General features: G+C 38.1%; 2 protein-coding genes across 5 annotated transcripts in view; one reads left to right on the plus strand and one right to left on the minus strand.

Annotated features, from left to right (window-relative positions):
* The window catches only part of CMSS1 (cms1 ribosomal small subunit homolog), a 382,923-nt gene that overhangs the window by 157,401 nt on the left and 197,634 nt on the right, over positions 1-27,888 (minus strand). The window contains exon 2 of one of the 3 annotated variants that reach the window (XM_067739125.1): positions 15,596-15,645. The exons of the other annotated variants lie outside the window; for them this stretch is intronic. The gene's annotated coding sequence lies outside the window, so the exon portion shown is untranslated. The remainder of the gene's footprint in view (positions 1-15,595; positions 15,646-27,888) is intronic. 3 annotated transcript variants of the gene reach the window in all.
* Positions 1-27,888, plus strand: part of FILIP1L (filamin A interacting protein 1 like) — a 224,398-nt gene that overhangs the window by 9,617 nt on the left and 186,893 nt on the right. The window contains exon 1 of one of the 2 annotated variants that reach the window (XM_067739116.1): positions 23,162-23,177. The exons of the other annotated variant lie outside the window; for it this stretch is intronic. The gene's annotated coding sequence lies outside the window, so the exon portion shown is untranslated. Of the gene's footprint in view, positions 1-23,161; positions 23,178-27,888 lie in introns of those variants that run through there. 2 annotated transcript variants of the gene reach the window in all.

The following is a 27,888-nucleotide window of genomic DNA, read 5'->3' on the forward strand; positions in this document are numbered from 1 at the left end:
ACTTAGAGCATTTCTTTTAGTCTGACTTCACTTTCAAGGAATTCTTCAATTAACTTTACGTTGCTTTAAGCTGTTCATCCAACGAGAAAACAATCTGTGGTTTCTGACTCCTTTGCATGCCAATGGCTGCCATCCATGTTTGACTTTCAGACACACTGTCTCTTGAGAACCAGGCTCTGTTTACATAAAACCAGCCAGTTGTCATAGCATTTTGACAAGCACTATAGAAAAACAAGGAACAGTACTCCATAGTGGCTAAACTGGGAGAATTACCACTGCAATGGTGACTGCACTGGGGGCACACATGATATCCACACCCAACCACCTGGCCTGAGCCAGAAGGTAACACATACTCCACTTTCAACTGTGAACTTTCCATTTTCAGGCTCCATCTCTTTACCATCAATTCCTTCTTGTCCCTTCCCCTCTCTTCCTAAATGGCTAAAACACCAGCCACACCATGGAAAGGTGTGGCTCTTCTAACAACAGACAAAAATGCCAGTGGAAATCTAGGAAACAAGAGATTGCACTGCCATTCCAATGGTTACAATGCATCTAGTGTCAGATCTTTAGCCAAATACAGTGTAATTAAAACAACATGAGCTCAGAGGTGGGACCTTAGTCTCAAACTTTGAACTTTCTCAGACTCAGGTATAGCACCTCAGTTTTCTTTGCTTCTTAAGGCTCACTCACTGATGTTTTTAAAGAAGTACAAATAATAATTGGGCAGTGGAAAATAACCATGGGGACAAATGATGAAAACAAATGATTATCACAAGAAAAATGATCCTTTGGTTTTCTACCTGTTAGAGCTGAGTCAGGCAGAATGGAATCTCTCTCACTTTCCTTTCCCCTGGGTCTGGCCAGTTTCTAGGTGTCCCTCACCTATGTCTGTCCTATAGAAACACCTGTGAAGCCAACAGAATAATAAACTGGAGTGATGTTTTGAAGGACTCTTGAATATTCAGGCTCAATACAAGATGTACATGAGATTTTTTTCCCCCAAAATCATGCTCAATGCTGTTCCTGTAACAGGATGTGCAACTGTTGAAACTGCAGGCCTTTCCAAAGCAATAGAATGAACACTCTGGCAAAGCCAGACCATAACAAGCATGCAGGCAGAGGTGGAGGAACAAGAATGAATGCACAGGCCAGGTGAAGGCCAAGGGCTGATAGTGGACTTGGCACTAGTTCAACATGGGCTGGCAATGGATGGGAGGACCTATGGAAGGTCTACTCTTTTCTTCAGAATAGAACAGTACCTTGACCCCCTCTTAATGTTACTGCTTCTACACCCGAATTAAGACCTGTAGGATTTCTGAGATACCCAAAGTTATTCTAATACCATTCTTTCCCCCTGGTTTCCCTCGCCATTTTTATTTAAAATTCCCATGTGAATTTTTAAGTGTTTTTTAAAATTAATTTTTATTGGAGTATAGTTGCTTTACAATGCTGTGTTAGTTCTTGCTGTATAGCAAAGTGAATCAGTCATACATATACATATATCCTCTCTTTTTTGGATTTTCTTCCCATTTAGGGCACCATGGACCACTGAGTAGAGTTCCTTGTGCTATACAGTAGGTTCTTGTTAGTTATCTATTTTATACATAGCAGTGTATATATAGCAGTCTCAATCTCCCAATTCATCTCACCCTCCCCTTCCCCCCCTTGGTAACCACAAGTTTGTTCTCTACATCTGTGTCTCTGTTTCTGCTTCGCAAATAAGTTGATCTCTACCGTTTTTCTAGATTTGACATATAAGCAATATTATACAATATTGTTTTTCTCTTTCTGACTTACTTCACTCTGTATGACAATCTCTAGGTCCATCCATGTCTCTGCAAATGGCACTATTTCATTCCTTTTAATGGCTGAGTAATATTCCACTGTCTATATGTACCACATCTTCTTTATCCATTCCTCTGTCGATGGACATTTAGGTAAAAATCCCCATGTGAATTTTATTATGTTTTGTTTCCAAGCTATTACAACTTCTTTATAGAAAAAGAGGATGGGTATAACTATGTCTGTCTCATGTCTGCTCTCTTTCTCTCTCTCTCCCTCTGAAAAACAAACACAGATACACACACACACACACACACAGAGCTAGCATCCAAGCTATTCTTCCTTCTCCATTGAAAAGATAAGTGTTTTCTGGACAGCTGCATGTAAAAGAATGAAATTAGAACACTCCCTAACACCATACACAAAAATAAACTCAAAATGGATTAAAGAACTAAATGTAAGGCCAGACACTAACAAACTCTTAGAGGAAAACATAGGCAGAACACTCTATGACATAAATCATATGACAGCAAGATCCTTTTTGACCCACCTCCTAGAGAAATGGAAATAAAAACAAAAAAAAAAACAAATGGGACCTAATGAAACTTAAAAGCTTTTGCACAGCAAAGGAAACCATAAACAAGACAAAAAGACAACCCTCAGAATGGGAGAAAATATTTGCAAATGAAGCAGCTGACAAAGGATTAATCTCCATAATTTACAAGCAGCTCATGCAGCTCAACATCAAAAAAACAAACAACCCAATCCAAAAATGGGCAGAAGACCAAAATAGACATTTCTCCAAAGAAGATATACAGACTGCCAACAAACACATGAAAGAATGCTCAACATCATTAATCATTAGAGAAATGGAAACAAAAACTACAATGAGATATCATCTCACACCGGTCAGAATGGCCATCATCAAAAAAATCTACAAACAATAAATTCTGGAGAGGGTGTGAAGAAAAGGGAACCCTCATACGCTGTTGGTGGGAACGTAAATTGATACAGCCACTATGGAGAACAGTATGGAGGTTCCTTAAAAAGCTAAAAATAGAACTACCATATGACCCAGCAATCCCACTACTGGGCATATACCCTGAGAAAACCATAATTCAAAGAGAGTCATGTACCACAATGTTCACTGCAGCTCTATTAACAATAGCTAGGATCTGGAAGCAACCTAAATGTCCATCGACAGATGAATGGATAAAGAAGATGTGGCACATATATACAATGGAATATTACTCAGCCATAAAAAGAAACGAAACTGAGTTATTTGTAGTGAGGTGGATGGACCTAGAGTCTGTCATACAGAGTGAAGTAAGTCACAAAGAGAAAAACAAATACTGTATGCTAACACATCTAAAAAAAAAACAGTCATGAAGAACCTAGGGGCAGGACGGGAATAAAGACACAGACCTACTAGAGAATGGACTTGAGGACACGGGGAGGGGGAAGGGTAAGCTGTGACAAAGTGAGAGAGTGGCATGGACATATATACACTATCAAATGTAAAATAGATAGCTAGTGGGAAGCAGCCACATAGCACAGGGAGATCAGCTCAGTGCTTTGTGACCAGCTAGAAGGGTGGAATAGGGAGGGTGGGAAGGAGGGAGATGCAAGAGGGAAGAGATATAGGGATATATATATAACTGATTCACTTTGTTATAAAGCAGAAACTAACACACCATTGTAAAGCAATTATACTCCAAAAAAAATGTAAAAAATAAAACCCAAAACACACCCCCCAAAAAAAAACCCCAACGCAGCCAAAATAAATAAATAAATTTATTAAAAAAAAAAAAAAGATAAGAGTTTTGGGCACTTCCTGCCGGTCCAGTGGTTAAGATTCCACGCTCCCAATGCAGGAGGCATGGGTTTGATCCCTGGTCAGGGAACTAAGATCCCACACGCTGCATGAAAGTTTTATAAAATACAAGAAAATTTTTCTTTAACTTGCAAATCATTGTGTCTATAGAATTATGTTTATGTCTGTTCTGAGATTTTAAAAACACAAACCAAAGATACCTGTTATAAAATATACTGATTTGTTCAAAGCATTGCTTTATGGACTGCCAGCCCTTTTCTAAAATGGGGTCATAATGCAGATCTTGGCTTCAAAGAGCTCAAGATAACTCCTCTCCTGCCTCTTTGTTCTCTCTAATACTTAGATTCTCCAAATAAAACAAAATGTTATAGGAATTTTCTCTGCAGTGAGGCAGTCCTGAAGTTTGGAAAAGGGTTCCTTTTGTCTTGAAGTTTTTTGCCTAATCCTGTGCTCCATTAGCTTACTTCTTGAAGTAAAGGTGGTAAAGATGCCTAACTTGGAAGGAAAAAATGAACCAAGAGGGATATAGTTGAGGGTATAAAAACATTAATTCTGGGCTTCCCTGGTGGCGCAGTGGTTGAGAGTCCGCCTGCCGATGCAGGGGACACGGGTTCGTGCCCCGGTCCGGGAGGATCCCACATGCGGAGCGGCTGGGCCCGTGAGCCATGGCCGCTGAGCCTGCGCGTCCGGAGCCTGTGCTCCGCAATGGGAGAGGCCACAACAGTGAGAGGCCCGCATAACGCAAAAAACAACAACAACAACAACAAAAAACATTAAATCTTACTTCTTAGAAACGCCAAAGAATGAACTTACTATGTATAAGGAGAACTCCAGGGTGTGTCACCAGAAACTCAAGTACTTTTGACAGTTTTGTTCGATTCCTAGAAAAGCCGTGGCAAAGGGATGACTGTGTTCTCAAGCTCTAGGTGAGAGAAGCGAGCTGGGGAGTTCTGCATTGGGATCTGAGGTCTAGGTAATCAACAGGCCTTGAAAAGTAGAGCCTATTGACACAAATAAAACCCTAAATTATTCATTACCTTCTAATAAAATATCTCTTAGTAAATAGCAACATGTTTAGTGGCTTGGTAAGTTTTAAATTAAATCATTAAAAGTAAACATGTTGGGCTTCCCTGGTGGCGCAGTGGTTGAGAGTCCGCCTGCTGATGCAGGGGACACGGGTTCGTGCCCCGGTCCGGGAAGATCCCACATGTCGCGGAGCGGGTGGGCCCGTGAGCCATGGCCACTGAGCCTGCGCGTCCGGAGCCTGTGCTCCGCAACGGGAGAGGCCACAACAGTGAGAGGCCCGCGTACCGCCAAAAAAAAAAAAAAAAGTAAACATGTTCAAAACACTTTAAAACTATGTGAAAAAAAATGTTATCAGTTACTATTCATTTTCAACCTGATGTTCCTTTTGGTGGGAGTCAGGTGAGAGGTTCCTTCCTTCTAATTATATCTTTATGTGTTTTAGGCTTTGGCAAAAAATACCACCCCATCTGCAGCTCTCAAAAGAAGAATGGCCAAAACAATGTTGGGCCTCATGTACTCTATCTCAGGCCTTCAAAATACCCAGAGCTTAATAAATCAATTCCGTTTCTCTGCTGATGGCATCTAACTTCCTTTGGAAATTCAGGGACTAAGGAGAAAATATTCTGGCTTTCTAGTGTAAACTTGTACAGATTTTGAACTTACAGCTTCTGGCTATAAACTTGTCTTCTACCAAGAAGCCACAGTACTGGACCGTAAGTGAGATAATCCAGCTTTTAGAAGATCTGCAAATGATTTACTTAAAGAATAGCAAAGTGAATTGCAAAGAATTATCTAAGAGCAAATAAAATAAATGAAGATACACTGTTTTTAAAAGGTTGCATGGGGAAATGAAGACATCATAGCCACATAATTTTAGAAAATAAAATTACAAGGTACATGATATGCTAGCAAAGTTCTCGATTATAGTAAGGCTTTCCAGGAAATAAGAAAACTTGTATGGCTATTACCCAGGGTGATTACTGAATCAAAGATATTACTCAGAAAGTAAAATTGCACATAATACATAGACATTTCAAGCCAGTTTCCTTGTGCCACATTCCCCCTACCCTTAATCTCATACTAGCCACTTCCTCTAACTGAAAAAAAAACCACTGTAGCTTTCTGGAATTCACCCATAAATTCCAAGTGAATAAAAAGAAAAATGAAAATAAGTCATAAAGTCAGATGACAATATGATGAAAATTCTCTTACTCTTTAATGTTGCAATAACAGCTTGAAAGAAAGATTATACTCCTACAGAATGTAAATGATGCTCTTACACAAACACCCATCAGCTTACCTTTATATCATTTAAAGAGAAGAATTTTAAATAAAAAAGGGGTGGAAAGATAGTCAAACGTTACACTTAAATCTAGAAATAATTTTAGAGAAAGAACTTTTCATCTTTAAGTAGACCACAATACCACAAATTAACTTTAAATGGCAGGTAATCCAATATTTCTCAGGTTTCTTTATTAACTAACTCTTCAGAGAAGATCTTAGTATACATGTTGCTGGTAACACAAAGTACATACGGAGGAATTTCATTCTTTGGTTACTATGGTGCTTCTTGCTCTCATATGGTAAGGTGGGTGCCAGGTAGATCTGAGCACATAAAGAGGACAGAGGGTTAAAGAGGATAAAAAGGTGCTGAAAGGATGCGATGAGCTAACAGTTACTAATAAAGGGAGCGATAACTGCAGTACAGGTATGATTAACATATGTTAAAGCCTCATCTAGCTTTACTGCTCCTATCGATATCAGAGCCTCAGAAACCTTTTGCTGATCTAACATGTTAGTTGTTTCAGCTCTGTATAATGTACAGACTTAGTTGTTCTCTTCTCTTAGTTGCACTTGCTTCATTTTCAGCTTAACTGGTAATCAGAGCCATAAAAATTTTAAAATATTTTGTAAATACTGCTTTTTAATGATAGACATTTTCAGGACACATAATTTTGACAGAGGAGAATATCAAAATGAACTTGCTATAGAAGCCTATTTTAAAAATTAAAGTATATTTGATTTATAATATTATGTTCATTTCACATGTACGGCATAGTAATTCAGTATTTTTGTATATTACACTCCATTATAAGTTATTATAAGATAATAGTTATAATTCCTTGTGCTAAAAATTATATCCTTGTTGCTTATCTATTTTATACACAGTAGTCTGTATCTGTTAATCCCCTGCCTCTAATTTGTCTCTCCTCCTATAAGTCTTTAAGAATACACACATACACACATACATACTCACAAACTGTGAATTTGAAAAATGAACACAAATTCATTTAAAGGTCTCCACTGTAGCTTAAAATTAAACCAAATCTCAGGTAAATATGAAATGGTTCATAAGGAAGCTGTGGACTATAATTAGATGAGGACACTCAGATTAATGTTTTAGACACAACTAATTCTCACTTGGTTATTGGATAACAAAGATCGAGGTGTTGTAAAACCTGAATCTGTTCCTAGAAGCACTGTTAAGAAAGGGAATAAAGGAAATGTGTGCTTCATAAATTTAGAGCAACATTTCACATAGAACAACTAAAGAGATTCAAGAAATAAGTAAAAGGATAAAATGGAGCCTTGGGCAGCCACAGTCTACAAATTTCATGGACTTTACATATTAAAGAGCCTCTTAGTGTGCTCTTAATTTATATGCATATGTGCATGAATGGTTATTTTAGCTTCACGCTCACAGAAGATTAGAAGTATCACGTTAGGGAAGAAGGTTCAGAGAGGTACCCTCACAGGAGTCTGCCAGTCTTCACAGCCAGGAAATCAGAGAGCTATAAAAAGCTGGCCCAGTAGCCCCAAAACACAGCAATCAGAAGCTGTATAGTACAGTGGTAAAAAGACCTATGTATCCAAAAGAGCCTGAGAGGACCATCACACATAGGAGGTGCTAAATAAACACATGCTGAAAAGAAGTAACCTGAATGATGACCTTGAGTCATCAAAAAAAGTTTAAATATGGTTAGCATATGTTCTTTTAAGGCAAATAAACGGAAATATTTTAGAAAAAATTTTCATCTAAACCAGTTAAAATAATATATATATATACTTAAAGGTCTCTCAATGTGGTTGACATTATTTTACATTTATGATACCTCCCCTCATTTATCAGATACTTCATGAGTGACTACTGTGTACCTGGCAGTATGACAATGGTCACAGGTACAAAATGAGCAAAAGCAGACAGTCCCTAAATTCATGGGGCTTCAGCCCAGTCAAGGCAAATAGATGGGAACACTGAGGCACAGGGCATTTAAGAGCCAATTTCTCTTCTGTAATGTCAGTCATAGCTGTAGCAATTTTTACTTCAATAATCTCAGCATTCAGTTTCAAGGACCATGAGAATCCTAGAAGCAATGAACTTGAGATTGAGAATATTTAAAAAATATTTTTTCAACTGTTTAGAAAGAACTAATTTTAGAAAAGAAACAAAAAGAATATGGTCATTCCATTTTCTATTAAATTTAATTTTAAATATTTTCTATACTTTATCTAATAAAATTTATTGACCTTGAAATAGGACTGCTGTCAGAATATGCCTAGTGGATACAGAAATCAATTTACCACTGGTGTCTTAGTCTTGATAGCAACTCATTTTGTAAATATCAGCCACATATGTCTGCCTTTTGTGATGGCAGTTTAGCTGAGCTGAAACTGAATTGAGTGTATGAGATTTGGCATTGGGTGGGGAATCTGAATTATTCCTTAAGCATCAGAACTTCTCCCAGTCTTCACAGTATTAGGAAGGATTCTTACCTCCAGATGCTCCTACCCATTACTGAGTGACATATTCCTTTAAAGCCTTCTAATTTTCTCTAAAGTTACAAGATACTACACTAGAATGCTGAAATTTTCTCTGGATGACCAGTTTCTTTGGAGATACAAAGAATATTTTGTTTAGTTTTGGGCTTTTGATGTCATTAATGAGAAACTAGAGATTCTCAGGAAAGAAAAACAGCATTGAAATTAATTTATTTTTATACAAGTCATATCTAGCAGACCTCGTGTATGGTTGACAAGAGAGTAATTCTACCAATCTCCTTTCTAATAAAAGGACCAGAAAGAACTTTTGGATATTTTATCCTTTTGGAATATGGAAGACAGATGAAGGTGTTAAAAATCCAACTCAGTATAGAATTAACCAATATTTTGGTTTTTTAAAATTGTTTTTTGAATACTTTGAGTTAAAGGTTACTGTTCATTCCTGCTCCCCATTTACCATTCCCCTCACAAAGGTTTTCAAAAGAAATCTAATTTAGGTGAATGATTACTGGTATGGGAATAATCAGAATCTCTGTATGAGAAAGCATCTACACAATATCATATGTTACCACACATAAGGTAGCTGTGACTAAAATGGGAAGTTCTCGTTATTAAAAAAAAAAACACTCCAATATTAAAATATTCAAACTTGCATTTAAAAGTCTAATGTAAATATATATGTATCCATCCATTCATTCAACCAAAACATGGTGCTTTGCAGAGCATAAATGGTCATCACCCTATGTGTTCTGGGATCTGTGGGGTGAGACCTATCCCTGGGTAGAGATGGGGTAGCCTTCTGATCTAGAAGGAACTTTGCTTCGACCACGAAACTTTTAAAATAGAATGTCAATGTCATCCTCACATGCCAATGTTCCATGGTCTCAAAAGGATTTATAACTACTAATCACCAGTTATTAAGGTTAAAAAATTAAAAGTGAGGAGAGGGAAGAAATAATAGACCAGTAGAGTGAAAGGAATATGGCACCCAACTGGTTCTCCGGGTATTTAAAGTTCTATCTTTTTATCAAGTTAATCTTTAGAAGAAAACATACAAAAAATTCCCAGTCAAGAAGCACTGGGAAAGTCATAATGCTGGGAATGGGGTTTTTAGGCTCTGGTTGTTTGTTACTCAATAGATCAACATGTACCTAGTTCTACAGAAAGAAAAACCTTCCCCCAAGGGAAAAAGAACTGCTAGGATTCATGACCCACCTACCTTTGCAGAAGGTGTACCAAATACAGACATCCATCTTATGAGTGAAAAGATCCAGAACATCAAGGAGAAGTCATTTGATATTATGACGTGCCCCTCTGTCCCTATCATTATGCTCATTTTTGGAGGCTTCAATCTTCTATTATTATGGACTATAAGCTCTGGTACCATCTCTGTGCCACAGACTCCTGGCTTTATACTTCTAAATTTATATATTTTGTTTCTTCTATTTAAAAACTATCTTTTAAAATGAACAAATTCTGAAGACTGAAAACACTGATCCAAAAGAAAAGCTCTCTGATGATACAGAACTCTTTTCTCAAGATGTATTGTCCATCAACATTTTGAGGAATATCAGATTTTCACCAAATACATCAGGAAGCCACTGCTCTAAACTTGGTTGGAGTTTTTGAAGTAAGCCCAATCCTTTCTAAATACAACTAAATATAATAACTCTTCCCTACCAGAGGGCAGACAGCAGAAGCAAGAAGAACTACAATTCTGCAGCCTGTGGAAGGAAAACCACATTCACAGAAAGACAGACAAAATGAAAAGGCAGAGGACTATGTACCAGATGAAGGAACAAGATAAAACCTCAGAAAAACAACTAAATGAAGTGGAGATAGGCAACCTTCCAGAAAAAGAATTCCAAATAATAATAGTGAACATGATCTAGGACCTTGGGAAAAGAATGGAGGCAAAGATCGAGAAGATGCAAGAAATGTTTAACAAAGACCTAGAAGAATTAAAGAACAAACACCTAGAAGAACTAAAGAAAAAACAAACAGAGATGAACAATACAATAACTGAAATTAAAAATACACTAGAAGGAATCAATGGCAGAATAACTGAGGCAGAAGAATGGATAAGTGACCTGGAAGACAGAATGGTGGAACTCACTGCCGTGGAACAGAATAAAGAAAAAAGAATGAAAAGAAATGAAGACAGCCTAAGAGACCTCTGGGACAACATTAAATGCAACAACATTTGCATTATACAGGTCCCTGAAGGAGAAGAGAGAGAGAAAGGACCCGAGAAAATATTTGAAGAGATTATAGTCGAAAACTTCTTAACATGGGAAAGGAAATGAAATAGCCACCCAAGTCCAGAAAGCACAGAGAGTCCCAGGCAGGATAAACCCAAGGAGAAACATGCTGAGACACATAGTAATCAAATTGACAAAAATTAAACACAAAGAAAAATTATTGAAAGCAGCAAGGGGAAAATGACAAACAACATACAAGGGAACTCCCATAAGGTTAACAGCTGACTTCTCAACAGAAACTCTACAAGCCAGAAGGGAGTGGCACGATTTATTTAAAGTGATGAAAGGGAAGAACCTACAACCAAGATTACTCTACCCAGCAAGGATCTCATTCAGATTCGATGGAGAAATCAAAAGCTTTACAGACAAGCAAAAGCTGAGAGAACTCAGCACCATCAGACCAGCTCTACAACAAATGCTAAAGGAACTTCTCTAAGACAGAAACACAAGAGAAGAAAAGGACCTACAAAAACAAACCCATCACAATTAAGAAAATGGTAATAGTAACATATATATCAATAATTACCATAAACGTGAATGAATTAAATGCTCCAACCAAAAGACACAGGCTTGCTGAATGGATGGAAAAACAAGACCCATATATATGCTGTCTAGAAGAGACACACTTCAGACCTAAGGACACATACAGACTGAAAGTGAGGGGATGGAAAAAGATACTCCATGCAAATGGAAAATGAAAGAAAGCTGGAGTAGCAATACTTATATCAGATAAAATAGACTTTAAAATAAAGAATGTTATAAGAGACAAGGAAGGACACTACATAATGATCAAGGGATCAATCCAAGAAGAAGATATAACAATTATAAATATATATGAACCCAACAGAGGAGCACCTCAATACATAAGGCAACTGTTAACAGCAATAAACGAGGAAATCGACAGTAACACAATCATAGTGGAGAACTTTAACAACCTCACCTACACCAATGGACAGATCATCCAGACAGAAAATTAATAAGGAAACACAAGCTTTAAATGATACAATAGAGCAGATAGATTTAATTGATATTTATAGGACATTCCATCCAAAAACAGCAGATTACACTTTCTTCTCAAGTGCTCACAGAACATTCTCCAGGATAGATCACATCGTGGGTGACAAATGAAGCCTCGGTAAATTTAAGAAAACTGAAATCATATCCAGCATCTTTTCCAACCGCAATGCTATGAGATTAGAAATCAATTACAGGGAAAAAACTGTAAATATCACAAACACATGGAGGCTACACAATACATTACTAAATAACCAAGAGATCACTGAAGAAACCAAAGAAGAAATAAAAAAATACCTAGAGACAAATGACAATGAAAACACAATGATCCAAAACCTATGGGATGCAGCAAAAGCAGTTCTAAGAGCCAAGTTTATAGCAATACAAGCCTACCTCAAGAAACAAGAAAAATCTCAAATAAACAATCTAAACTTAAACCTAAAGGGACTAGAGAAAGACGAAAAAACAAAACCTGAAGTTAGTAGAAGGAAATAAATCATAAAGATCAGAGAAGAAATAAATGAAATAGAAACAAAGAAAATAGCAAAGGTCAATAAAACTAAAAGCTGGTTCTTTGAGAAGATAAACAAGATTGATAAACCTTTAGCCAGACTCACCAAGAAAAAGATAAAAAAAGATTGATAAACCTTTAGCCAGATTCATCAAGAAAAAGAGGGAGAGGACTCAAATCAATAAAATTAGAAATGAAAAAGGAGAACTTGCAACGGACACCGCAGAAATACAAAGCATCCTAAGAGACTACTACAAGCAACTCTATGCCAATAAAATGGACAACCTGGTAGAAACAGACAAATTCTTCGAAAGGTATAACCTTCCAAGACTGAACCAGGCAGAAAGAGAAAATAGAACAGACCAATCACAAGTAATGAAATTGAAACTGTGATTAAAAGTCTTCCAACAAACAAAAGTTCAGGACCATGGCTTCACAGGTTAATTCTATCAAACGTTTAGGGAAGAGCTAACACCCAACCTTCTCAAACTCTTCCAAAAAATTGCAAAGGAAGGAACACTCCCAAACTCATTCTATGAGGCCACCATCACCCTGATACCGAAACAAGACAGAGATACTACAAAAACCGAAAATTACCGACCAATATCAATGATGAATATGGATGCAAAAATCCTTAACAAAATATTGGCAAACAGAATCCAACAACACATTAAAAGGATCTTATATCATAATCAAGTGGGATTTATCCCATGGATGCAAGAATTCTTCAATATATGCAAATCAATCAATGTGATACACCATATTAACAAACTGAAGAATAAAAACCATATGATCATCTCAATAGATGCAGAAAAAGCTTTTGACAAAATTCAACACCCATTTATGATAAAAACTCTCCAGAAAGTGGGCATAGAGGGAACCTAACCTACCTCAACATAATAAAGGCCATATATGACAAACCCACAGCAAAAATCATTCTCAATGGTGAAAAACTGAAAGCATTTCGTCTAAGATCAGGAACAAGACAAGGAGGTCCACTCTCACCACTATTACTTAACATAGTTTTGGAAGTCCTAGCCACGGCACTCAGGGAAGAAAAAGAAATAAAAGGAATACAAATTGGAAAAGAAGAAGCAAAACTGTCACTATTTGCAGATGACGTGATACTATACAAAGAGAATTCTAAAGATGCCACCAGAAAACTACTAGAGCTAATCAATGAATTTGGTAAAGTTGCAGGATACAAAATTAATGCACAGAAATCTCCTGCATTCCTATACACTAATGATGAGAAATCTGAGAGAGAAATGAAGGAAACACTCCCATTTACCATTGCAACAAAAAGAATAAAATATCTAGGAATAAACCTACCTAGGGAGACAAAAGACCTGTATGCAGAAAAGTATAAGACACTGATGAAAGAAATCAAAGATGACACAAACAGATGGAGAGATATACCATGTTCTTGGATTGGAAGAATCAATATTGTGAAAATGACTATATGACCCAAAGCAACCTACAGATTCAATGCAATCCATATGAAATTACCAGTGGCATTTTTTTTACAGAAGTAGAACAAAAAATCTTAAAATTTGTATGGAGACACAGAAGACCCCGAATAGCCAAAGTGGTCTTGAGGGTAAAAAACGGAGATAGAGGAATCAGGGTCTCTGACTTCAGACTATACTATAAAGCTACAGTAATCAAGACAATATGGTACTGGCACAAAAACAGAAATATAGATCAATGGAACAGGATAGAAAGCCCAGAGATAAACCCACACACCTATGGTCAACTAATCTATGAAAAAGGAGGCAAGGATATACAATGGAGAAAAGACAGTCTCTTCAATAAGTGGTGCTGGGAAAACTGGACAGGTACATGTAAAAGTATGAGATTAGATCACTCCCTAACACCATACCCAAAAATAAACTCAAAGTGGATTAGAGACCTAAATGTAAGGCCAGATACTATAAAACTCTTAGAGGAAAACATAGGCAGAATGCTCTAGGACATAAAGCAAGATTCTTTTTGACCCACCTCCTAGAGAAATGGAATTAAAAACATAAACAAACAAATGGGACCTAATGAAACGTAAAACCTTTTGCAAAGCAAAGGATCCTACAAACAAGATGAAAAGACAACCCTCAGAATGGGAGAAAATATTTGCAAATGAATTAACGGACAAAGGATTAATCTCTAAAATATATAAACAGCTCATGCAGCTCAATATTAAAAAAACATACAACCCAATGAAAAAATAGGCAGAAGACCTAAATAGACATTTCTCCAAAGAAGACATACAGATGGCCAAGAAGCATATGAGAATCTGCTCAACATCACTAATTATTAGAGAAATGCAAATCAAAACTACAATGAGGTATCACCTCACACCAGTTAGAATGGGCACCATCAGAAAATCTACAAACAATAAATGCTGGAGAAGGTGTGGGGAAAAGGGAACCCTCTTGCACTGTTGGTGGGAATGTAAATTGATACAACCACTATGGAGAACAGTATGGAGGTTCCTTAAAAAACTAAAAATAGAATTACCATATGACCCAGCAATCCCACTACTGGCCATATACCCAGAGAAAACCATAATATAAAAAGACGCATGCACTCTAATGTTCACTGCAGCACTATTTACAATAGCCAGGGCATGGAAGCAACCTAAATGCCCACTGACAGATGAATGGATAAAGAAGATGTGGTACATATATACAATGGAATATTACTCAGCCATAAAAAGGAATGGAATTGGGTCATATGCAGACACGTGGATGGATCTAGAGACTGTCATATAGAGTGAAGTACGTCGGAAAGAGAAAAACAAATATCGTATATTAACGCATATATGTGGAACCTAGAAAAATGGTACAAATGAACCAGTTTGCAGGGCAGAAATAGAGACACAGATGCAGAGAACAAACGTATGGACACCAAGCGGGGGAATTGGCGGGGTGGTTGGTGGTGGGATGAATTGGGAGATTGGGATTGACATACATACACTAATATGTATGAAATAGATAACTAATAAGAACCTGCTTTATAGAAAATAAATAAAATAAAATTCAAAAATTCAAAACAAAACAAAACATAAACCAAAAAAAACTCTTCCACTTCCTGAAGTTCTAATAAGCAAAATTGATGGAAATAAAGAGGTAGGTTTCTTTCAATAGTTTTTTTTTTTTTTGTACAGAGACATATATTTATTTATATGACATTTCCCTTGTTTCCTAGACCTTCTCTCTCTCTCCCTCTCTCTCTCTGTCTCTGGCTCTGGCTCTCTCTCTCTCTCTCATATTTTTTGTCTTCAAGACAGAGCATACTCTGGAGGTCAATGTTGTGGGAAAATACAAACTGAGAAATCAGAAAAACCAAAGTTTATATCATTTGATAAAAATAGTAATAATACTTTACCAAATGGAAAACTTCATCAAATGAAATGTCACTCCAATCAGACGACTTACCTAAAAACAAGAGTGTTAGAAGAAAGTGAGAACTTAGTATTATATTCAACCCTCAATAGACTAGATTTCAAAAGACATGGCAGGTATCTTAAATTGATGGACTATCCAAAACGAACAAACTACACCAGGTCAGGAAACACTAATTTCTTCAGAAATGGTAATTAATGTTAGAAAGGAAATAGCAAACAGGGAGCAAAGGCAATGAAGAACGGAAGTGGTATCTACTTTCAAATCACTTGACTCTCATATATATTTTAAGAGGCCAGTTTTGAAAATGTGGACACATATGCATATAAAGGCCATGGCTAAACTGTGGCCATATATGCATGTTACTTTCTCTCCCAAGACCTCTGGTTACTGTCTTAAAGAGAGACTGCCCAAAGCTGCAAACTTTCAAATAATTTCACCTCATATGACTCAAGAAAAAGGTGCCACTGTATCAAGTGCTACTGTAATTTCCTCTGTTGATTTTCCTTCGCCCTTAACACTTAGATGTTTTGGCTCTTTGCTTTTTTTTTCCCAAAGTGAATACTGATGTTCATGAAAGGTGCCAGATTAACAACCAGGGGAAATTAAGAGCTTGCTCTATCAAGAGAAAAGCCTCAGTGTAGTGGAGGTGATGAAAGTTTCCCCTATACTGTGCTTGCCTATGTATGTTAGCTCTGACCCATGGTCACCCCAGCTCTCCAGTTTTCACGGTCCATTAATGCCTTTGATTACTCACACTGCTAACAGGGGCAGGCAATCTTGTTCCTGCTTTTAATGCTATCATTATTATTACCACTACTGTGATCTCAAACTTCCTCAGAGAAATTATGTCGGAATTTATATTAGCCATTATTTTGTTTCAGGACAACAGGAAAATAAAATGAACTGAAGATAAATCTTATATTATTAAGTAATATTGCAGGTTTGGTTCAAAGCCATTAATTTCTTCAAACAGGAGGCAAAATCTTGAGGGGTCAAATTGAAACAGGCCCTGCTACATTCAGTCACCTGCACCCAATCTGAATTCCCATTCAGGGACATTCTAATATTTAACGGCCACACATCTTTTATTTTTCTTTTGAGTCTACCATAAACCAGTCAACTTTATTATTCATTAGCAACTATGTAAAGGTGTGGTGGATGTTGAGGCTAAAACTATTATCTATGAGATCTGGAAATCACTGTCAGTCAAACAGAGAAAAAGATCTCTTTCTTGTATTTATAGGTAGGTGTTCCAGGTTTCTGAATTGTCTGAGTATTTTGTAAGTACTGATCATTAATTAATCTCTCCTATATCCAGGGATCTATGAAATCATTTTGCTTCATCTAGTCAGTTATCCAACAACTATTTCATGTTGGCACTTTCTGTTCTATGCCGGTTCTTCATGCAAAATATAAGGGCCAGAGCAAGACAATAATGCTTTTCCTATCTAGATTTTATAACAATAAGGGAAACAAAGCCAACAAACACATGCAAAATATTAACGTAACAATGAAGTAATACACTGAATGCTGCTGACTAATAGACCAATAATTACTTGGTAATTATTTGAAATGATCACAGTATTAATCCCACAGTTTTTCCCTGTCTTTGCCTTTTTGTTAAAGACCAAATTCTCTGTAGCTAGAGTATCCATTTTGACATGGCTAGCTTTTTCTATAATTTATAATCTCTAGAAGAGGTGGAGAATGAGAATTGCAGGGCACCAATGACTACAGCAAACACACAGTAACAATTAGATGAAGGGTGCCCTAACTGCATCTCATACGGAAGTCTTGGAAAATTTTTAGTTTGGGAACTTTGACTGTTTTTTCCTTTGCCATGCACAGACTTTATCAAGTGAGTCCTTACAGTATTAAAACATTTGGCACTAGCTCAAGTCTATGCTATTGCTGGCAAGGGATCTAACTGGGAAAGAGGGGTGGAGTAGTTACCTTTATCAGGAAAGACCTTAACTTTATGGAAAAGCTCTTTCCTCCCCACTGCTTAAGTAGCTTTACTGAAAGACTTAAACCCAGATGTGAGAAGAGAGGTTATCTCCAAGAGCAGCAGCAATTTATTGTAATTATGTTAGTACAAAGATTAGGAAGGTGGAAAATATTATGCTAACTTAGCAGATGAGAAGGGCAACGCCCTGTATATAGGTCCCATGGCAAGGTTGTGCTAGGAAAATCAACTCTAACCCCTAAGTCCCAAGGAGGCCTCAGTTTCCCAAATTGCAAGAAAATCAGAACCTAACTACTTATAAAAGCAATAAACCCATGGTATGTAAATAACGAGTAGGTAGGAGGCCATGAGAATCTGCTCACCAACAGATATCAACCTATATCTGCCACTATTCCCCCAGTGGCCACCTCTTGCCAACTTCCTGTTGCCACCAGACAACTAATACATCTATCCCAATGATTCCTGTCAGCCCTATATAACAAGTCATAACAGTGGCAGTCAAAGTAACAAGGTCCGTTATGCCTGTACAACACTCTAGCTCCCCTCGGTGAAGCACTTGTCTGATTTAAAGCACTTTGGAGGTTGGCCTTGTAACTAGAACAAAATCTGTATACATTCTGGACCAATTCTAGGCCTCAGCCACCCAAATGAGAATATATTTTGTCCCTAACTCCTTTCCGCATTGTATAATGGATCTCTTATCAGTTTCTCCTGACTGGACTTTTGCATCCTTCATAATTTGGTTTGTCACATTGCACCATCTTTTTATGGTGGGAGATGTATAAGCATGAATTTTCAGAATTTGATATTTCATACAAAATGGATCAGTGAACACAGCAAAAACTTTTTTGTGGACACAGCACTCTGCTCTATGTGGTCTTCTAGCCAAACGAAAATTTCAGGCAATAAGACATTTTGATCTCTGTAAGTAAAAGATAAAAAGGCTATATCTGAGAGACTCAACTTATTGACTCTCATGGTCATGAAGAGAAAAACAGGAGAAGTAATAAAGCCTTTAGAGCAGAAAACAACAGGTGATTTCTTCTTTTCTTTATATTACGGAGAGCTGACAGTAGCCTAATGAATGTCAAGGACACAAGAAACATAGCGAGTCAGGGAAAATTATAGGTCATAGATGGTAAAAACCTCATATGAAAAATACTAGCTAAGGTGCTAAGAAAGCCAGTAAATACTGAAAAAGTTATGAAGATGAATATGCTCAGATTCTGGACAAAGGGTACATAAAACAAGAGCAGACAAAAATACTTTAAAAACAGATTTGTTTTTTGGTTTGTTTCTTGCAATGCACATTAGACATAGCTCAATTTTGGGACTTCCCTGGTGGTCCAGTGGTTAAGAATCCATCTTGCAATGCAGGGGATGTTTGTTCGATCCCTGGTCAGGGAACTAAGATCCCACATGTCATGGGGCAACTAAGCTTACACGCCACAACTAATGAGCCTGCGTGCCACAACTAGAGAGAAGCCCGCACACTGCAACGAAGAGCCCATGCACCGCAACGAAAAATCCCACGTGCCACAACAAAGACCCGATACAGCTAAAAAAATAAATTAAAAAAAAAAAAGATAGCTCAATTTCAAGAGCTTGCAGTGGTTTAGTAATCAAACAGCTCAAGACAATGCATCATGCTTCTATCTATCAAGAATGCTTGCTTACTTTGGCTGACATGCTGCAATTATTAATTTGGTTATCTGATTCAAAACAGAGTCAGTAACATTTGTTCTTAGCTTTGATTTCTTCACTTAAGGAGCAAATTCTAGGAGTTACTATGCTAAGGGCTGAGTGAATCTCAAGTTGGAATTTTCTTATGGGAAGAGAAGTTATAAAATAAACAAGCTGAATTCTCATCGTTCCAAAGCTAAGTTTTAATAATATAAAATTAAAAGGGTAAAACTAAAATGTCTGGAATTTGAATGATGGATTCCATGACTATGTAGAAGAAATATTTTTTTTAAGGAGGCTTTAGAGCAGAAAATTACAGATGATCACCTCCTGAAAAGGGGTGAAAGGAGGGACTCAAATTGATCAATCTGTGGGTAGTAGTGTTGATGATTATGGGGAAGGAGGAAAGAAATATGCCAATGAATGTTCTCAAGGGAAGTACATAACTTGAAGAAATTTACAGATTATTTAAGGAAATGAGTTATACAAAGGTAACAATCAAAGACAACAAAAACAAAATTTAAATAAGAGTCAAAGAACAGATGAGGGCTGAGGAAGAGATTAGTTCGGGTTAGTTCCTGAGGTTATCTCAATAGGGGCAGTGGAATTGGAGGCAGCCTCTCTTACTGCCCCTACCCCTAGCACTTCCTCAATATGCCTACATCCCACACAGTTTATAACCACACCAAATGGTTTTACCAAAAGAGCTATGTCTAAGGGCTTTCTGGTTTAAGATTTTAGGTCTTTTTAGAAACTAGGAAACTTGCTTCCCTCTTTTCTATACACTTCAATTCTATTTCGTATCAAATTGCTTTTTTCTTTTCTACTATTCTCCATTCTAGTTCTGGTGTGTCAGGGTTGAAAAAGCAGTGGTGAAGGTGGGAATGAATGGAACACAGCTGGCCTGTGGAAAAAGGACTGTGAGTAGGAAGCAGCTGCATTTTGGAGGCAAGAAGAACAAAGAATTAGGATCTTCAAAGCTAAGGAAAGCTTCTCCCTGTGTTCTTCCCTCCTTTCACCTCTTCCCCTTCCTGGGAAATGATAGAAATTTCACAAAACATACAGCCTTTCTGAATTCATAACAACCTCCTTTTCCTCATACCCAAGTGTGTTTAACTTATTACTACTGCTAACATTTTGCATGTACTTTGTATTAAAATTTTTCTCCTAGGAGTTTCAAAGAGGTTTATAATTCTCATTAAAACAAATATGCCTGGGCATATTTTTATATTAATAAAATTTAACTTTAGCATAATGAGAATTCTGTTTGTTAAACTGTTATTTTTCTAGAATTTGGTTTATTATACCACACACACATTTCCTAGACCAGTGGTTCTTAAATTTTAGGCTTCATAAGAATCCTCAGGTGCACTTATTAATATGCATATTCTTGTGCCACATCTGATCATGGATTTATATTTGGTTGGTCCAGAGTGAGGCCCTGGAATCTACCTTTTTAATAAGCACCCAAGGGGATTCTTATACACATACAGTGGGGGTAGAGGGGCCCCACTGAGACCCTGTCCTAATTGGGGCATCCCAGCCTCCCAGCTTCAACTTTCCCAAGGGACCTTATTCCTTAGGGGCTGTAGTCAAGCATTCTCCTGTAGTCCACACTGAATAGTGAGTCAAAAATACAAAGTGAGCAATCTGAGAGAAAGAAAATGATCAACAAGATTTCACTTTTAACAATGCAAGGTGCTATTAGCTACACAAACACAGGAAAGAAAGGGAGGTGCCCTGGTTTTAACTTCACTTCCTTGAATATGATGAGGTTTGGTATTATGAATGAGTTGGTTTTCTATTCATGAGAGTTGAACCTTTACTGGCTCTCCAGTTATGTATGCTGCATTCTGGCACTCTTTTCCCTAACTCAATGAGAGCCTTGCAGAGCCAGCTTTGATTTCCCAAACTGCAAGCAAATTGGAACCTAACTACTTAGAAAAGCAATTGTGTGAAATCTATCTGCAACGGGTACGAGGCTATGAGAACCTGTTTGTCAAGAGACACCAATGACTTCCTGGCTCTACTTCCTCAGATGCTGTCTCTTGCCCACCAGCACCACAGGGGGACTCTCAGATAAGCTCAGAAGCCAAAATTCTTCTTGAGGACACTATGTACTTCTGCTTTTAACCTCCAAATCCTACCTTTTAAAAGGTACTACTGTCACCCAGCCCTGGTCCTCAGACCTGAATTCTGTGACCCCATGCCCTGTCTTCCTGTTGAGCCATTCTTGGAATTGTGATATCCTGCTGACTACTCTGACCTAATATTAGATGATGTTTAACTCCTTGTATCTTGCTTCTGACCTTATGGTTTTGATCACAACAGTTCTCTCAAAGGTCACCAGTGGCTAAATTCAGTAGTGTTTTCTTAGTCCTCTCTCTCTCTCCACCAATCTGTTGAGTGACCCCATCACACTTTTCCTTCCACTGATTCTCCTCCCTTGGTGTCAGCGACAACACAATTCTCTTGACAACACAATTCTCTTATGGACATAGTGAGCATCTGATCTGCTTGGTATTAATCCTCCCAACCTAGCACAACACACAGAAAATGAAAGATATGCTTAGCCACCAATATGTACAATGTTGTTGAGCCCAAGACAGTTTCAGTTCAACCTAAACAAAAATTCCCTGCCTAATTATACACAAGCCAATGTCAACCTAGAGGAGTTGCATTTTACTTGGGATTTAGGTTTTTTAAAGAATATGTAAGAAAAAAAAAATAGTTGTGTCAAAATTACCTTGAAAATCCCCTAGGAAGGCCCCATGCTGGAAGCCAACATACTGTCTCTCAGTAGGCCCAACCCAGGCAGGTTTTTCTTCCTGCATTGCTAAACATGACTATGTCTTTGGAATAGTTGGCTTGTATTTGAGGTGCAGGTTATACAAAACAGGACACTGAGCATGGCAAGATACTCACCCTGAGAGACAACATGGGAACAGACGTGGACTGAGAAAAAACAATATACATTTCAGGTTCAGTCCTGCACATAGACTCATTGACTATAACTTATAACCTGAGTAGACTTGTCTGCACAATGTAAATTATTATTTCTCCTCTTTTTATGTTCATTTGCTGAGCAGGTGTAGTTGAATTCATGCAAATTTAGTGTTTGTATGATACAACTCCACCAAAGAATCTGAGTGGTTGTTTCAATAAATATACATAGGCCTATTCTCTTGACTTATAGTATCCCAAGGATAAAGAACAGAGGCAGATACTAAATCAAGTATGAATATCAACTAGAGAGAACTGGACTTTTTTCTTGCAAAAAACTTTTTGATTACATAAATCAAAGACATTTGTGATGTAGTGGAAAATGTACTGTACTTGGTGCCAAGAGACCAGGATTCCAATCCCAATTCCACCACATATTAGTTAGGTGAACTGGACCAGTGTCCTCACCTCTAAAATGGGTACAAGTAGTAACTGCTTTGAGGTCTACAAGAAAAAGTGTAAAGTATGCATGTGTCACTGACACAGGTAGGCACTTGCTATAGGTTTGTTTGCTGTGAATTTGTTGAACTGAAACTGAGAGACAAAATAAAATAACCACGTAAGGAAGAAAACTATCAGAGTCGACATTATGGTGCACATAGTAAGTACTGTGTCAGTATTTAATGAACCAAGTTGAGAGAGATATCAAGGTGATTTGACCAAGTCAATAAATAATTTTCCTATTCTAACATTCTTTTATTTTCTCCACATGGTCATCGGTACAAAGTCCGCTTATGGCTTCATAAACATGGGCTCAAAACAAAAGTGCTTCTAATCAGATTTGGCAAGAAAAGGAGAGAAACATAGGGTGAGATAAGTGTAAGGCTACAGTGCTGAGTAACAAGGATGGCGGTGCCTCAGTACGAGTCACACAGACGCGGAGCAGTACACAGCTAGAGATAATTCACAGGTAAATGCTGCATGAGCCATTACATCATCCCTCCTTTGCCCTTTCTTCATCAATCATGCCGCCTGGACTCTGATGCAACCTAGCAAGAATGTCTGATTTGCAGACAGCAGACAGAGCCTTAGAACACACACATACTCATCACAGAGAGCAATATGAACCCAAACTAAAGCTTCTGGCATTTCCTTTTGTTTAAATCATGCTTTAAAGGGGAAGTCTTTTTTTTTTTTAATATTTATTTTTTTGGCTGTGCTGGGTCTTAGTTGCGGCACAGGGGATCTTCGTTGCCTCATTCGGGATCTTCCTCACAGCATGTGGGAACTTTTTTCTTAGTTGTGGCATGCGAACTCTTAGTTGTGGCATGTGGGCTCTTACATGCGGCATGTGGGATCTAGTTCCCTGACCAGGGATCGAACCTGGGCCCCCTGCATTGGGAGTGTGGAGCCTTAGCCACTGGACCACCAGGGAAGTCCCCAAGGGGAAGTCTTATGGGGGGGATGTATAACTATAGGTTATGCCATCTGGTCTGATGCCTCAAGGACTAGGCTTCATCATTTTGGACAAGTCACTCCAGGTCTATAGGCCCTTTCCACATCTGTACAAGTAGATGATCATCAAGGTCCCTTCCAGTTCTGTAATTTCATCATTAAAAATTCAGGCCAATCACACCCATACAATGGGCAGATAAACATTTAGTTGTATAAGTCAGCTTTATTTATTCTCAGCTATACAGGTCATTCAAATATTTGGCTATCTCCATCCCCACACTGCATTACTGAAAGAGTGTGTAGCTATGTACAAATCTTGTTAAAGCAGAAAAAAGTGGCAGGTAGGAAATGTTGGTTCTAGAAAATGTGAATGTTCATAACTGAGGTTATAGGGACACTCTAGTCTAAATCACAGAAGCATAAAAGCAAATACTCGTTAGGGGATATAATGCATTAACACCTATTTTTCTGTAGAGGCAATGAACTGAACAATAAAGAAGAGTCACAAGGGATGCAAAACAAGAAAAATGGGTACAAAAAGGGTACTCTAGCCTCCAAATAATTCAAATTTAAGATGGATGTTGTAACCCTAACTTGAAACCAAATGCAGGGCCAGTATGTACATGATTTAGTCAAGAGTTATCAGTTTGTGAGTTCACATACCACCAGTCCAAACAGACCAATGAGAGACTCATTAGAGACCAATCCAAGGCAAAGAGGAGGTGGCTGGCTCCTGGTAAGCCTGTCCTGCCATAATGCTTTCCACCTGTCATGGCACCATTTCCAAGCTGGCCAATGCAAACATTTAAAGACTCATCACTGCAAGATTTTTGATCGAATCTCCAAAGAGGGGCATTTCCAACAAAACTTGGGATTGGGGAAAATAGCCAAGTCCAGCGGAGATGAAAACCAAAGGCCCTGTAGAGCTTCCCTCACAGCTGACACCGTGAGGGGTCCCTTACCTTGCATGCTGAGTGGCTGGGGCAGGGGGTCACCCCATTGGACCTGGAGCAGCATTCAACAAAGCGCACAGCCCTTTAATTGTTCAGCCAAATAATTTATGAAGCTTGGCTGCAGAGACAGGGCAGACTGGTTTAAATTCAAAGGATCCATCCTACAGGTATTCTGAAAACCCTGGCCACCTCTGTAACAAGTACTGCTCCCCTTGGTAAGGGAGAGAATAGAAAGGGAGAATATGTGACCTGCCCGACAGGAAGACGGGACCCAGCTAGATGCAACATGCCTCTCCACTCCTTTCCTATCCTATCGCTCACGAATGCTCTGGCAGATTTCCTTGCTAAAAAAGCGAACAGACATAACAGTCCACTCTTTCTTTAGCTAGAAATGTAAAACTCCAGAACAATCAACACATTTTTTTTTAAAGATTTTTTTGATGTGGGCCATTTTTAAAGTCTTTATTGAATTTGTCACAACATTGCCTCCGTCCTACGTCTTTGTCCTCTGGCCCCAAGGTATGTGGCATCCCAGCTCCCCGACCAGGGATCGAAACTGCACTCCCTGCATTGGAGGGAGAAGTCTCAACCACTGGATGGCCAGGGAACTCCCATCATCAACACATTTTTATACACTGGGCTCATGTGGTTTATTCTGATTGCTTACTGATTGTATAATCTTTCTGATCAACTAGGGCAGAAGTCAGCCAACTTTCCCCCCCAAGAACCAGATAGTAAATATTTTAGATTTTGTGGGCTATATGTTTTCTGTCGCAACTGCTCACCTCTACCATTACAGCACAGAAGCAGCTATAGACAATAGGTAAATGAATGAGCATAGCTTGTTATTTATAAACACAGGTGAATGGTTAGCTTTGGCCTGCATAGTTCACTGATCCCTGAACTAGTATGTTTCCAAAGAGCTCAACTGTGATAAAGTGAGAAGGTACTACCAAACGTATCATCCCTTAAAACAATTTAAATCTAAGCCTCAATTTTGGGAGAACTAACTTGTAAAATAATCTTCATTAATAGTAGGTACAATAAGAACCCATTTTCAGGAAGTGTGTATGTGTATGTGTGTGTGTGTGTGTGTGTAAAATACAGGGTGATTCAAAAGCAATTGAACACTTTCAGAAATTTATCACTCAGTAACTAGGATTTTTTACGAAAATGTAGTTTGCACTAAATTGTCAAGTTACCCTTACAGGTGTCTTGCCAAAGGGCAACTCCAAGCTTTAACTGCAAGTTTATATACATCATAGTTACTGAGTAATACGTTTTTGAAAGTGTTCAATTCTGTTTTATTCAGCCTGTATATTATCTGTGTACATACTGTAAAATACTTTAAATGATAAACACTAAACTATAAACAACGGTTACTCCTGAAGAATGGGGGTTAAAAGTTTCACTTTTAGCAGTGTTGCTTGAATTTTTCACAAGGATACAGTAAGTCCCCTACATAAGAACACGTTCCATTCCAAGAGGCGTTCATAAGTCCTATTTGTTCATAAGTCCAACAAAGTTAGCCTAGGTACCCAACTAACACAGTCGGCTATAAAGTACTGCACTGTAATAGGTTTATAATACTTTTCACACAAATAATACATTAAAAACAGACAAACACAAAAAGTAAAGAAAACATTTAAATCTTATAGTACAGTAGTACAGTATAACAGCTGGCATACAGGGGCTGGCATCAAGTGAACAGGCAAGAAGAGTTACTGACTGGAGGAGGGAGAGGAGGTGGGAGATGGTAGAGCTAAAGGATCGCCAGCAATAGGAGACCGAGGGCAAGCTGCAATTTCACGCACGTCTGATAGTGATGGCAAACGTTCTGGTTTCTTGCTGGAACCAGATGCACGTTCACAACTTTGAAAGTTCACAACTTGTAGGTTCGTATATAGGGGACTTACTGTATATTACTTAGTGAATAAAAAGGCGTTTCGTTTTTCTCTTGTAAAGAAGTGGTAAGGGTAGGCAATCTTTGGCACTGCAACTTAAAACATCTACTGAAGGCGAGCTGTGACTCTTCTAATAGTAGATGCCAATAAATATCTCATGAAGTTCCTAACCTAGTAAGAAGACAGATAATAAACAAGAAAATCCATAAATACAGAAGTTATTTTCAGATTATGGTGTAAGTGCTCTGAGCCACAGGGTAATGGGGACGGCCCACTGAAAAGCTGACATTTAGGTAGAGACCTGAAGGATAAGAAGGAGGCAGTCACGTGAAGTAAATTCCAGGCTAAGTGTAAGGTTTTCTGGCCTGAACTGTAGGTCAAATCCTGGTTAAACATTAAAATCAACTTGGGTACTTTCAAAAAATACTGATGACTGGGCCCTGCTGCAGGTCAGTAACTCTCTGGAGGTGGAGCTGGGTATTGCCCTCCCTTTTTTTAAAGCCAGGACTGAGAACCACTGTTCTAGAGTCTAGACACTTTTATGTTAGCATGAACAGAGGCCTTCAGAGATTAGAGGGAATAAGACTATGGGTGAAACTGAACTATTAACTTTTAGAATGGTGTGGGACTTTTTTTTGTTTTAATCTAGTAAGATTAACTGGATGTATTGTTTAGTGATGGGATGACGGCCTGGGGATTCTCCCCTCACCGAGCAAGAGACCACAGAAACACAGAGATCTTTTCATTGGGACCTTTTGCCTGAGCTTCTGGCAAACTGTAAAGCAAATGAACCATCAAGTGACAGACTTCTTGGATGTATTTAGCAAAGGGCTGACTGAAACGGCTGGACCCTGAGCTCCTCCCCGAAGGCTAACAGATTCAAAACTGGTTGAACCACAAAAAGAAGTTCCCATGGCAAGGATTTATCCTATACAGTGTAAGGATATACACATTCTCATATTCATACACCCCCATTCACCCAACTCTAAATAAAGTTGGTAATAGATGACAAAGAGAGTAAGGATCACTGGAATTTGTTGATCATCTTCTAAATAATTTTGGGCAGTTGTTGCAATTTTCTTTCATTCACCTATCCATCCATCCATCCAACATACACCTACCACTGCACACCTACTCTGTACTTCCCACTGTGGTGCATGGGATATACATGTCTCCCATTCCAGTGGGAAACACAAGTAATAATCACAGAAGATGGTAATATGTGCTACGAGACAGTGTTCCTGTTCTTCCTCCCTGTTACTTCTGTAGCTTGCTTCTCTTCTACAGTGCAGAACTTACCACACTTTCTATAATTTGCTTAAATATGTTTTCTCAACTAGAGGTCCTTAAAAAACAAGGGCTGTCTTAC

Source organism: Pseudorca crassidens, chromosome 5 (assembly GCF_039906515.1).
Source record: "Pseudorca crassidens isolate mPseCra1 chromosome 5, mPseCra1.hap1, whole genome shotgun sequence".
Lineage (NCBI taxonomy): Eukaryota > Metazoa > Chordata > Mammalia > Artiodactyla > Delphinidae > Pseudorca > Pseudorca crassidens.